The sequence below is a fragment of the Ochotona princeps genome, chromosome Y (assembly GCF_030435755.1).
Source record: "Ochotona princeps isolate mOchPri1 chromosome Y, mOchPri1.hap1, whole genome shotgun sequence".
Taxonomy (NCBI): domain Eukaryota; kingdom Metazoa; phylum Chordata; class Mammalia; order Lagomorpha; family Ochotonidae; genus Ochotona; species Ochotona princeps.
Genome location: NC_080866.1, coordinates 22,838,319 through 22,852,701, shown reverse-complemented (window position 1 = coordinate 22,852,701; position 14,383 = coordinate 22,838,319).

Below are 14,383 nucleotides of genomic sequence, written 5' to 3'. Positions count from 1 at the left end.
CTTTGGCAATGGAGTTTTGAGCACCTTGAGTGAGGAGCTCCATGTTACTTGTGTGTGTGTGATCATCCTGAATGTTTAAATCACATTGTGCTCCATGGGCATTTAGATCGGAAGTGACCAAACAGGGTTTCCTAATAGCTGCCAGGGCAGTTGATGGTATGTAAAGTTCAGGAGCAAGGTGGAGTTGTTTTGGCTCTGGAAGAGTGTTTTCCTGCTTCAGGGAATGGCCAATCACCACCACACTACCTTCCATAGGTGTCATATCCACTTACACACATATGTGTTGGCAGAGCACTTGGTTTCCATGGCAACGGGAAATGGCTTGGGCGATGAACTTCTCTTTGGTGATGGAGTTTTGAGGGCCTTGAGTGATGAGCTCCATGCCAGTTGTGTGTGGGTGCTCAACATGCTTGATTTCATTCCTCTGGTCTCAATGGGCATTGGACCAGAAGTGACCAAACAGGGTTTCCTAGATAGCTGCCACGACAGCTGATGGTATGTGAACTTCATCAGCCAGGCGGAGTTATTTTGGCACTGGAAGAGCTGTGCTGCTGCTTCGGGCAGTTGCCATTCATCACCACACTACCTTCCTTAGGTGGCATATCCACTTACACACATATGTGCTGCCAGAGCACTTGGTTTCCATGGCAACGGAAAACGGCTTTGGCAGTGTTCTTCTCTTTGGTGATGGAGTTTTGCGGGCCTTGAGTGAAGAGCTACATGTTAGTTTTGTGTTGGTGCTCAAGCTGCTTGATTTCTTCCCACTGGGCCCATCGGGCATTGGAGAGGAAATGAAGAAATAGGGTTTCCTCCATAGCTGCCAGGACAGCTGATGGTATGTGAAGTTGATGAGCCAGCTAGTTGTTTTGGCGCTGGAAGAGCTGTGCTGCTGCTTCGGACAGTTGAAATTCACCAACACACTACCTTCCATAGGTGTCATATCCACTTACAAACATAGGTCCTGCCATAGCACTTGGTTTCCATGGCAACGGAAAATGGCTTGGGCGCAGAATTTGCTTTTGGCTGTTTATTTTTGAGCGCCTTGAGTGAAGATCTACATGTTAGTTTTATCTGTGTGATCATCCTGCTTGATTCCATTCCACTGGGCTCCATGGGCCTTTGGAGCGCAAGTGACTAAACAGGGTTTCCTAGATAGCTGCCGTGATAGCTGATGGTATGTGAAGTTGATGTGCCAGGTGGTGTTGTTCAAACTGTGTTCTGTGTGTGTGTCACATCCACTGTTCCATATATGTGCTGCCAGAGCACTTTGTTTCCATGGCAATGGGAAATGGCTTGGGCGCTGAACTTGTCTTTGGCTGTGGAGTTTTGAGCGCCATGAGTGAGGAGCAACATGTTGGTTTTGTGTGTCTGATCATCCTGCTTGTTTAAATCACACTGGTCTTAAAGGGCTTTTGGATAGCAAGTGACCAAACAGGGTTTCCTAGATAGCTGCCAGGACAGTTGATGGTATGTGAAGTTCATGAGCCAGGTGGAGTTGTTTTGGCATTGGAACAGCTGCGCTGCTGCTTCGGACAGTTGCCATTCACCACCACAAGACCTTCCTTAGGTGTCACATCCACTTTCACACATATGTGCTGCTAGAGCACTTGGCTTCCATGGCAACGGGAAATGGCTTGGGCGCTGAACTTGTCTTTGGCTGTGGAGTTTTGAGCACCTTGAGTGAAGAGCTACACGTTAGTTTTGTTTGGGTGCTCAACATGCTTGATTCCATCCCACTGGGCTGAATGGGCATTGGAGCGCAAGTGACCAAACAGGGTTTCCAAGATAGCTGCCAGGACAGCTAATGGCATGTGAACTTCATGAGACGGGTGGAGGTGTTTTGTCACTGGAAGACCTGTGCTGCTGCTTCGGACAGTTGAAATTCAACACCATACTACCTTTCTTAGGTGTTATATCCACTTTCACACATATGTGGTGCCAGAGCACTTGGTTTATGGCAAGGCGAAATGGCTTGGGCGCTGAACTTGTCTTTGGCTGAGGAGTTTTTACCACCTTGTGTGAGGAGCTCCATGTTAGTTTTGTTTGGGTGCTCAATCGGGTGGATTCCATCACCCTGGGCTGAATGGGCATTTGGACCAGAAGTGACCAAACGGGGTTACCTAGATACCTGCCAGAGCAGCCTATGGTATGTGAAGTTCATGAGCCAGGTGGAGTTGTTTTGGTACTGTAAGAGCTGTGCTGCTGGTTTGGGCAGTTGCCTTTCACCACCAAACTGTGTGCTCTATTTGTCACATGCACTGTTCCATATACGTGCTGCCAGAGCACTTGGTTTCCATGGCAATGGGAAACAGCTTTGCCGCTGAACTTGTCATTGGCTGTGAAGTTCTGAGCACCTTGAGTGAGGAGCTCCATGTTAGTTGTGTGTGTGTGATCATCCTGCATGTTTCAATCACACTGGGCTCCATGGGCATTTGGAGTGGAAATGACCATACAGGGTTTCCTAGATAGATTCCAGGACAGCTGATGGTTTGTGACGTTCATGAGCCAGGTGGAGTTGTTTGGCACTGGAAGAGCTGTGCTGCTGATTCGGGCAGATGCCATTCACCACCACACTGTTTTCTCTATATGTCACATCCACTGTCACACATATGTGCTGCCAGAGCACTTGGTTTTCATGGCAACGGGAAATTGCTTAGGCGCTGAACTTGTCTTTGGCTGTGGAGTTTTGAGCGCCTTCAGTGAGGAGTTACACGTTTGTTGTGTTTGGGTGCTCAACATGCCTGATTCCATCATTCTGGACCCAATGAAGATTTTACCGGAAGGGACCAAAGAGGGTTTCCTAGATAGCTGCCAGGACAGCTGATGGTATGTGAAGTTGATAAGCCAGGTGGAGTTGTTTTGGAACTGGAAGAGCTGTGTTGCTGCTTCGGGCAGCTGACATTCACCACCCAACTACCTTCCTTTGGTGTCGTATCGAGTTTCAGCCATATGTGATCCCAGTGCACTTGGTTTCCATGGCAACGGGAAATGGCTTTGTGTGCTGAACTTGTCTTTGGCTATGGAGTTTTGTGCGCCTTGAGTGAAGAGCTCCATGTTAGTTCTGTGTGGGTGTTCAACATGCTTGATTCCATCCCCCTGTGCTCTATGGGCATTGGAGCGGAAGTGACCAAAGAGGATTTCCTAGATAGCTGCGAGGACAGCTGATGGTATGTGAAATTCATGAGCCAGGTGGAGTTGTTTTGGCACTGGAAGAGCTGTGCTGCTGCTTCGGACAGTTGAAATTCACGAGCGCACTACCTTCCTTAAGGGGGCATATCCACTGTTCCACACAAATGTGCTGCCAGAACAATTGGTTTGCATGACAACGGTAAATGGCTTAGTCGCTGAACTTGTGTTTGGCTGTGGAGTTTTGAGCGCCTTGAATGAGAAGCTACATGTCAGTTGTGTTTGGGTGTTCATGTTGCTTGATCCCATCATTCTGGACCCAATGGCGATTGGACCGGAAGTGACCAAACAGGGTTTCCTAGATAGCTGCCAGGACAGCTGATTGTATGTGAAGTTGATGAGCCAGGTGGAGTTGTTTTTGCACTGGAAGAGCTGTGCTGCTGATTCGGGCAGTGGCCATTCACCACCAAACTGTGTTCTGTATGTTGCACATCCACTGTTCCACATATGTGCTGCCAGAGCACTTGGTTTGAATGGCAACGGGAAATGGCTTGGGCGCTGAACTTGTCTTTGGCTGTGGAGATTTGAGCGCCTTCAGTGAGGAGCTCCATGTTAGTTTTATGTGGGTGATCAAGCTGCTTGATTCCATCCCACTGGTCTCAAAGGACATTGGTCCGCAAGTGACCAAACAGGGTTTCCTAGATAGCTGCCAGGTGAGCTGATGGTATGTGCAGTTCATGAGCCAGGTGGAGTTGTTTTGGCACTGGAAGTGCTGTGTTGTTGCTTCGGGCAGTTGTCATTCTTCAGAGAACCTACATTCCCAAGGTGTCGCATTCATTGTTCCACATATGTGCTGCCAGAGCACTTGGTTTCCATGGCAGCGGGAAATGGCTTGGGCGATGAAGTTGTGTTTGGCTGTGGAGTTTTGAGCACCTTGAATGAACATCTCCATGGTAGTTTTGTGTGGCTGCTACAGCTGCTTGTTTCTATCACATTGGCGCAATGGGCATTGGACCGCAAGTATCAAACAGGGTTTCCTTGATAGCTGCCAGGACAGCTGATGGTATGTGAAGTTCCTGAGCCAGGTGGACTTGTTTTGGCACTGGAAGAGCTGTGCTGCTGGTATCACAGTTGCCATTCACCATCAAACTGTGTTATGTATGTGTCACATCCACTGTTCCACATATGTGCTGCCAGAGCACTTGGTTTCCATGGCAACGGGAAATGGTTTGGCACTGAACTTGTCTTTGGCTGTGGAGTTTTGAGCACCTTGAGTGAGAAGCTCCATGTTAGGGTTGTGTGTGTGCTCAAGCTGCTTGATTCCATCACACTGTTCTCCAAAGGCATTGGACCAGAAGTGACCATACAGGGATTCTTAGATGGCTACCAGAAGAGATGATGGTATGTGAAGTTGATGAGCCAGGTGGTGTTGTTTTGGCACTGGAAGAGCTGTGCTGCTGCTTTGGGCAGTTGTCATTCATCAGAGAACCTACATTCCCTTGGTTGTATATTCAGTGTTCCACATATGTGCTGACAGGGAACTTGGTTTCCCTGGCAACGGGAAATGGCTTAGGCGCTGAAGTAGTCTTGCCTTTGGAGTTTTGAGCGCCTTGAGTGAGGAGCTCCATGTAAGTTGTGTGTTTGTCATCATCCTGCTTGTTTAAATCACACTGGGTTCAATGCTCGTTTGGACCGCAAGTGACCAAACAGGGTTTCCTAGATAGCTGCCAGGACAGCTGATGGTATGTGAAGTTGATGAGCCAGATGGGGTTGTTTTGGCCCTGGAAGAGCTGTGCTGCTGCTGCGGGCAGTGGCCTTCACCACCAAACAATGTTCTCTATTTGTCACATCCACTGTTCCACATATGTGCTGCCAGAGCACTTGGTTTCCATGTCAGCCGGAAATAGCTTGGGAGTTGAACTTGTGTTTAGCTGTAGAGATTTGAGTGCCCTTAGTGAGGAGCTCCATGTTAGTTGTCTCTGTGTGATCACCCTGCTTGTTTAAATCACACTGGGCTCCATGAAATTTCGACTTCAAGTGACCAAACAGGGTTTCTTAGATAGCTGCCTGGACAGCTAATGGTATGTGAAGTTCATGAGCCAGGTGGAGCTGTTTTGGCACTGGAAGAGCTGTGCTGCTGTTTCGGGCAGTTGCCATTCACCACCACACTACCTCCCATAGGTGTCATATCCACTTACACAGATATTTGCTGCCAGAGCACTTGGTTTCCATGACGGTGGGAAATGGCTTTAGGTGCTGAACTTGTGTTTGGCTGTGGAGTTTTGAGCCCTTGTAAGGAGCTCCATGTTAGTTTTTTGGGGGATCTCAAGCTGCTTGTTTCTATCACTCTTGGCTCAATGGGCATTGGACCACAAGTGAACAAACAGGGTTTCCTAGATAGCTGCCAGGACAGCTGATGGTATGTGAAGTTGATGAGCCAGGTGGAGTTGTTTTGGCACTACAAGAGCTGTGCTGCTGATCGAGCAGTTGCCATTCACCACCACACTATGTTTTGTAAGTGTCGCATCCACTGTTCCACATATGTGCTGCCAGAGCACTTGGTTTCCATGGCAACGGGAAATGGCTTAGGCGCTGAACTTGTCTTTGGCTGTGCAGTTTTCAGTGCCTTAGTGAGGAGCTACACATTAGTTTTGTTTGGGTGCTTAACATGCTTGATTCCATCCCGCTGGGCTCAATGGACATTAGACTGGTAGTGACCATACAGGGTTTCCTAGATAGCTGCCAGGACAGCTGATGATATGTGATGTTCATGAGCCATTTGGAGTTGCTTTGGCACAGTAAGAGCTGTGCTGCTGCTTCTGGCAGTGGCCTTTCACCACCACACTATCTTCCTTGGGTTTCATATCCACTTACACACATATGTGCTGCCAGAGCACTTGGTTTCCATGGCAACGGGAAATGGCTTGGGTGCTGAACTTGTCTTTGGCGATGGAGTTATGAGCGCCTTGAGTGAGCAGCTCCATGTTAGTTTTGTTTGGGTGCTCAAGCTTCTTGTTTTCCTATACTGAACCCAAAGGGCATCGGACCACAAGTGACCAAACAGGGTTTCCTAGATAGCTGCCTTAACAGGTGATGGTGTATGAAGTTCATGAGCCAGGTGGAGTTGTTTTGGCACTGGAAGAGCTGTGCTGCTGCTTCCGGTAGCTGTCGTTCTTCAGAGAACCTACATTCCCTTGGTGTCAATTTCAGTGTTCCATATATGTGTTGCATGAGCACGTGGTTTCCATGGCAACGGGAAATGGCTTGGGCGCTGAACTTGTCTTTGGCTGTGAAGTTTTGAGCACCTTGAGTGAGCAGCTTCACGTTAGTTTTGTTTGGGTGCTCAACATGCTTGCTTCCATCACACTGGGCTCAATGGGCATTAGACCGGTAGTGACCATACAGGGTTTCCTAGATAGCTGCCAGGACAGCTGATGGTATGTGATTTTCATGATGCAGGTGGAGTTGTTTTGTCACTGGAAGAGCTGTGTTGCTGCTTCGGGCAGTTGACGTTAACCACCAAACTACGTACCATAGGTGTCATATCTAGATTCAAACATATGTGGTGCCAGAGCACTTGGTTTATGGCAAGGCGAAATGGCTTGGGTGCTGAACTTGTCTTTGGCTGAGGAGTTTTGAGCGCCTTGAGTGAGGAGCTCCATGTTAGTTTTGTTTGGGTGCTCAATCGGGTGGATTCCATCACACTGGGCTGAATGGGCATTTGGACCAGAAGTGACCAAACGGGGTTACCTAGATACCTGCCAGAGCAGCCTATGGTATGTGAAGTTCATGAGCCAGGTGGAGTTGTTTTGGTACTGTAAGAGCTGTGCTGCTGGTTTGGGCAGTTGCCTTTCACCACCAAACTGTGTGCTCTATTTGTCACATGCACTGTTCCATATACGTGCTGCCAGAGCACTTGGTTTCCATGGCAATGGGAAACAGCTTTGCCGCTGAACTTGTCATTGGCTGTGAAGTTCTGAGCACCTTGAGTGAGGAGCTCCATGTTAGTTGTGTGTGTGTGATCATCCTGCATGTTTCAATCACACTGGGCTCCATGGGCATTTGGAGTGGAAATGACCAAACAGGGTTTCCTAGATAGGTTCCAGGACAGCTGATGGTTTGTGAAGTTCATGAGCCAGGTGGAGTTGTTTGGCACTGGAAGAGCTGTGCTGCTGCTTCGGGCAGAGGCCATTCACCACCACACTGTTTTCTCTATGTGTCACATCCACTGTCACACATATGTGCTGCCAGAGCACTTGGTTTTCATGGCAACGGGAAATTGCTTAGGCGCTGAACTTGTCTTTGGCTGTGGAGTTTTGAGCGCCTTCAGTGAGGAGTTACACGTTTGTTGTGTTTGGGTGCTCAACATGCCTGATTCCATCATTCTGGACCCAATGAAGATTTTACCGGAAGGGACCAAAGAGGGTTTCCTAGATAGCTGCCAGGACAGCTGATGGTATGTGAAGTTGATAAGCCAGGTGGAGTTGTTTTGGAACTGGAAGAGCTGTGTTGCTGCTTCGGGCAGCTGACATTCACCACCCAACTACCTTCCTTTGGTGTCGTATCGAGTTTCAGCCATATGTGATCCCAGTGCACTTGGTTTCCATGGCAACGGGAAATGGCTTTGTGTGCTGAACTTGTCTTTGGCTATGGAGTTTTGTGCGCCTTGAGTGAAGAGCTCCATGTTAGTTCTGTGTGGGTGTTCAACATGCTTGATTCCATCCCCCTGTGCTCTATGGGCATTGGAGCGGAAGTGACCAAAGAGGATTTCCTAGATAGCTGCGAGGACAGCTGATGGTATGTGAAATTCATGAGCCAGGTGGAGTTGTTTTGGCACTGGAAGAGCTGTGCTGCTGCTTCGGACAGTTGAAATTCACGAGCGCACTACCTTCCTTAAGGGGGCATATCCACTGTTCCACACAAATGTGCTGCCAGAGCAATTGGTTTGCATGACAACGGTAAATGGCTTAGTCGCTGAACTTGTGTTTGGCTGTGGAGTTTTGAGCGCCTTGAATGAGAAGCTACATGTCAGTTGTGTTTGGGTGTTCATGTTGCTTGATCCCATCATTCTGGACCCAATGGCGATTGGACCGGAAGTGACCAAACAGGGTTTCCTAGATAGCTGCCAGGACAGCTGATGGTATGTGAAGTTGATGAGCCAGGTGGAGTTGTTTTTGCACTGGAAGAGCTGTGCTGCTGATTCGGGCAGTGGCCATTCACCACCAAACTGTGTTCTGTATGTTGCACATCCACTGTTCCACATATGTGCTGCCAGAGCACTTGGTTTGAATGGCAACGGGAAATGGCTTGGGCGCTGAACTTGTCTTTGGCTGTGGAGATTTGAGCGCCTTCAGTGAGGAGCTCCATGTTAGTTTTATGTGGGTGATCAAGCTGCTTAATTCCATCCCACTGGTCTCAAAGGACATTGGTCCGCAAGTGACCAAACAGGGTTTCCTAGATAGCTGCCAGGTGAGCTGATGGTATGTGCAGTTCATGAGCCAGGTGGAGTTGTTTTGACACTGGAAGTGCTGTGTTGCTGCCTCGGGCAGTTGTCATTCTTCAGAGAACCTACATTCCCAAGGTGTCGCATTCATTGTTCCACATATGTGCTGCCAGAGCACTTGGTTTCCAAGGCAGCGGGAAATGGCTTGGGCGATGAAGTTGTGTTTGGCTGTGGAGTTTTGAGCACCTTGAATGAACATCTCCATGGTAGTTTTGTGTGGCTGCTACAGCTGCTTGTTTCTATCACACGGGCGCAATGGGCATTGGACCGCAAGTATCAAAAAGGGTTTCCTAGATAGCTGCGAGGACAGCTGATGGTATGTGAAGTTCCTGAGCCAGGTATACTTGTTTTGGCACTGGAAGAGCTGTGCTGCTGGTATCACAGTTGCCATTCACCATCAAACTGTGTTATGTATGTGTCACATCCACTGTTCCACATATGTGCTGCCAGAGCACTGGGTTTCCATGACGGTGGGAAATGGCTTTGGGTGCTGAACTTGTGTTTGGCTGTGGAGTTTTGAGTGCCCTTAGTAAGGAGCTCCATGTTAGTTTTTTTGGGGGATCTCAAGCTGCTTGTTTCTATCACTCTTGGCTCAATGGGCATTGGAACCACAAGTGAACAAACAGGGTTTCCTAGATAGCTGCCAGGACAGCTGATGGTATGTGAAGTTCATGAGCCAGGTGGAGTTGTTTTGGCACTGGAAGAGCTGTGCTGCTGCTTTGGGCAGTTGCCTTTCACCACCAAACTGTGTGCTCTATTTGTCACATGCACTGTTCCACATACGTGCTGCCAGAGCACTTGGTTTCCATGGCAACGGGAAACAGCTTTGCCGCTGAACTTGTCATTGACTGTGAAGTTCTGAGCACCTTGAGTGAGGAGCTCCATGTTAGTTGTGTGTGTGTGATCATCCTGCATGTTTCAATCACACTGGGCTCCATGGGCATTTGGAGTGGAAATGACCAAACAGGGTATCCTAGATAAGTTCCAGGACAGCTGATGGTTTGTGAAGTTTATGAGCCAGGTGGAGTTGTTTGGCACTGGAAGAGCTGTGCTGCTTCTTCGGGCAGAGGCCATTCACCACCACACTGTTTTCTCTATGTGTCACATCCACTGTCATACATATGTGCTGCCAGAGCACTTGGTTTTCATGGCAACGGGAAATTGCTTAGGCGCTGAACTTGTCTTTGGCTGTGGAGTTTTGAGCGCCTTCAGTGAGGAGTTACACGTTTGTTGTGTTTGGGTGCTCAACATGCCTGATTCCATCATTCTGGACCCAATGAAGATTTTACCGGAAGGGACCAAAGAGGGTTTCCTAGATAGCTGCCAGGACAGCTGATGGTATGTGAAGTTGATAAGCCAGGTGGAGTTGTTTTGGAACTGGAAGAGCTGTGTTGCTGCTTCGGGCAGCTGACATTCACCACCCAACTACCTTCCTTTGGTGTCGTATCAAGTTTCAGCCATATGTGATCCCAGTGCACTTGGTTTCCATGGCAACGGGAAATGGCTTTGTGTGCTGAACTTGTCTTTGGCTATGGAGTTTTGTGCGCCTTGAGTGAAGAGCTCCATGTTGGTTCTGTGTGGGTGTTCAACATGCTTGATTCCATCCCCCTGTGCTCTATGGGCATTGGAGCGGAAGTGACCAAAGAGGATTTCCTAGATAGCTGCGAGGACAGCTGATGGTATGTGAAATTCATGAGCCAGGTGGAGTTGTTTTGGCACTGGAAGAGCTGTGCTGCTGCTTCGGGCAGTTGACATTCACCACCAAACTGTGTTCCTTATGTGTCACATCCACTGTTCCACATATGTGCTGCCAGAGCACTTGGTTTCCATGGCAAGGGGAAATGGCTTGGACGCTGAACTTGTCTTTTACTGTGGTGTTTTGAGTGCCTTAAGTGAGGAGATCCATCTTATTTGTGTTTGGGTGCTCAACCTGCTTGATTCCATCGCCCTGGCTCAACGGGCATTGTAGCGGAAGTGACCAAACACGGTTTCCTAGATAGCTGCCTGGACAGCTGAAGGTATGTGAAGTTCATGAGCCAGGTGGAGTTGTTTTGACACTGGAAGAGTTGTGCTGCTGCTTCGGACAGTGGCCATTCACCACCACACTACCTTCCCTAGGTGTCATACCCACTTACAGAAGAATTTGCTGCCAAAGCACTTGGTTTCCATGGCAACGGGAAATGGCTTGGGCGCTGAACTTGTCTTTGCTGTGGAGTTTTGAGCGCCTTGTGTGAGAGGCTCCACGTTAGTTTTGTTTGGATGCTCAACATGCTTGATTCCATCACACTGGGCTCTAGGGGAATTGGAGCGAAAGTAACCAAAAAGGGTTTCCTAGATAGCTGCCAGGACAGCTGATGGTATGTGAAGTTCATGAGTCAGGTGGAGTTGTTTAGCACTGGAAGAGTTGTGCTGCTGCTTAGATAAATGGCCATTTACCAACACACTACCTTCCATAGGTGTCATATCCACTTAAACATATATGTGCTGCCAGAGCACTTGGTTTCCATGGCAAAGGGAAATGGCTTGGGCGCTAAACTTGTCTTTGGCTGTGGAGTTTTGAGCGCCTTGAGTGAGGAGCTCCATGTTAGTTTTGTTTGGATGCTCAACATGCTTGATTCCTTCACACTGGCCTCTATGGTCATTGGACCAGAAGTGACCAAACAGTGTTTTCTAGACAGCCGCCAGGACAGCTGATGGTATGTGATGTTGATGAGCCAGGTGGAGTTGTTTTTGCACTGCAAGAGCTGTGCTGCTGCTTCGGACAGTGGCCATTCACCACCACACTACCTTCCCTAGCTGTCATACCCACCTACAGACGAATTTCTTGCCAGAGCACTTGGTTTCCATGTCAACGGGAAATGGCTTGGACGCTGAACCTGTCTTTGGCTGCGGAGGCTTGAGCGCCTTGAGTGAGGAGCTCCATGTAAGTTTTATGTGGGTGCTCAAGATACTTGATTCCATCACACTGGTCTCTATGGGCTTTGGACTGGAAGTGACCAAACAGGGTTTCCAAGATAGCTGCAAGGACAGCTGATGGTATGTGAAGTTTATGAGTCAGTTGGAGTTTTTTTTTCACTGGAACACCTGTGCTGCTGCTTCAGGCAGTTGCCATTCACCACCACACTGTGATCTGTATGTGTCACATCCACTGTTCCACATATGTGCTGCCAGAGCACTTGGTTTAAATGGCAACGGGAAATGGCTTAGGCGCTGAACTTGTGTTTGGTTGTGGAGTTTTGATCCCCTGAGTGAGGAGCTCCATGTTAGTTGTGTGTTTGTAGTCATGCTGCTTGTTTAAATCACACTGGGCTCCATGGGCTTTGGACCGCTGGTGACCAAACAGGGTTTCCTAGATAGCTGACAGGACAGCTGATGGTATGTGTGAAGTTCATCAGCCAGGTGGAGTTGTTTTGCACTGGAAGAGCTGTGCTGCTGCTTCGGGCAGTGGCCTTCACCACCATACTGTGTTCCTTAGGTGTCACATCCACTGTTCCACATATGTGCTGCCAGAGCACTTGGTTTCATGGCAACGGGAAATGGCTTGCTGATAAACTTGTCTTTGGCTGTGGAGTTGAGCACCTTGACTGAGGAGCTCCATGTTAGTTGTCTGTGTGTGATCATCCTGCTTGGTTCCATCACACTGGGCTCCATGGACATTTCGACTTCAAGTGACCAGACAGGGTTTCCTAGATAGCTGCCAGGAGGGCTGATTGTTTGTGAAGTTCATGAGCCAGGTGGAGTAATTTTGCAACTGGAAGAGCTGTGTTGCGGCTTCGGGCAGTTGACATTAACCAATAAACTACCTTCCATAGGTGTCATATCCAGTTACAGACATATGTGCTGCCAGAGCACTGGTTTCCATGGCAATGGGAAATGGCTTGGGTGCTGAAATTGTCTTTGGCTGTTGAGTTTTGAGCGCCTTGAAGGAGGAGCTCCATGTTGGTTGCGTTTGGGTGCTCAACCTGGTTGATATTATCACACTGGTCTTCATGGGCATTGGACCAGAAATGTCCAAACAGTGTTTCCTAGATAGCTGCCAGGACAGCTGATGGTATGTGAAGTTGATGAGCCAGGTGCTGTTGTTGTGGCACTGAAAGATGTTTTTTGCTGCTTCGGATAGTTGAAATTCACCACCACACTACCTTCCTTAGGTGTCCTATCCACTTGCAGACATATGTGCTGCCAGAGCACTTGGTTTCCATGCAGCGGGAATTGGCTTGGGCGCTGAACTTGTCTTTGGCTGTGGAGTTTTGAGCGCCTTGAGTGAGCAGCTCCATGTTATTTGTGTGTGTGTGATCATCCTGCTTGTTTAAATCACCCTGGGCTCCATGAGCATTTAGAGCAGAAGTGACCAAACATTTTTTCCTAGAGAACTGCAAGGACAGCTGATGGTATGTGAAGTTGATGAGCCAGGTGTAGTTGTTTTGGCACTGCAAAAGCTGTGCTGCTACTTTGGGCAGTGGACATTCACCACCACACTGTGATCTGTATGTCTCACATCCACTGTTTCACATATGTGCTGCCAGAGCACTAGGTTTCCATGGTAGCGGGAAATGGCTTGGGCTCTGAACCTGTCTTTTCCTGTTGTGTTTTGAACACCTTAGGTGAGCTGCTCCATGTTGGTTTTGTTTGGGTGCTCATGCTGCTTGATTCCATTACATTGGGCCCAACGGGCATTGTACAACGAGTGATGAAACAGGGTTTCCTAGATAGCTGCCAGGACAGCTAATGGTATGTGAAGTTGATGCACCAGGTGGAGTTGTTTTAGCACTGGAAGAGCTGTGCTGCTGCTTTGGGCAGTTTCCATTCAAAATGATACTACCTTCCATAGGTGTCCTATCCACTTTCACACATATATGCTGCCAGAGCACTTGGTTTCCATGGCAACGGGAAATGGCTTGGGCGCAGAATTTGTGTTTTCCTGAGGAGTTTGGGTGCCTTGAGTGAGGGGCTCCATGTTAGTTTTGAGTGGGTGCTCAAGCTGCTTTGTTCCATCCCACTGGTCTCCATGGGCATTGGAGTGGAAGTGACCAAACAGGGTTTCCTAGATAGCTGAAAGGACAGCTGATGGTATGTGAAGTTGATGAGCCAGGTGGAGTTGTTTTGGCACTGGAAGAGCTTTGCTGCTTCTTCCCTCAGTTGCCATTCACCACCACACAGTATTCTGCATGTGTCACTTCCAGTATTCCACATATGTGCTGCCAGAGCACTTGGTTTCCATGGCAACGGGAAATGGCTTCGGGGCTGAACTTTTCTTTGATGATAGAGTTTTGAGCGCCTTGAGTGAGCAGCTGCATGTTAGTTTTGTTTGGTTGTTCAACATGCTTGATTCCTTCACACTGGGCTCTATGGGCATTGCACAACCAGTGACCAAACAGCGTTTCCTAGATAGCTGCCAGGACAGCTGATGGTATGTGAAGTTGATGAACCAGGTGGAGTTGTTTTGGCACTGGAAGAGCTGTGCTGCTGCTTCGGGCAGTTGCCATTCACTACCACACTACCTTCCTTAGGCGTCATATCCACTTACACACATATGTGCTGCCAGAGCACTTGGTATCCATGGCAATGGGAAATGGCTTGGGTGCTGAACTTGTCTTTGGATGTGGAGTTTTGAGCGCCTTGAGTGAGCAGCTCCATGTTAGTTTTGTTTGGGTGCTCAAGCTGCTTCATTCCATCACACTGGGCTCCATGGGCATTGGAGTGGAAGTGACCAAACAGGGTTTCCTAGATAGCTGCTAGGACATTCACCACCAC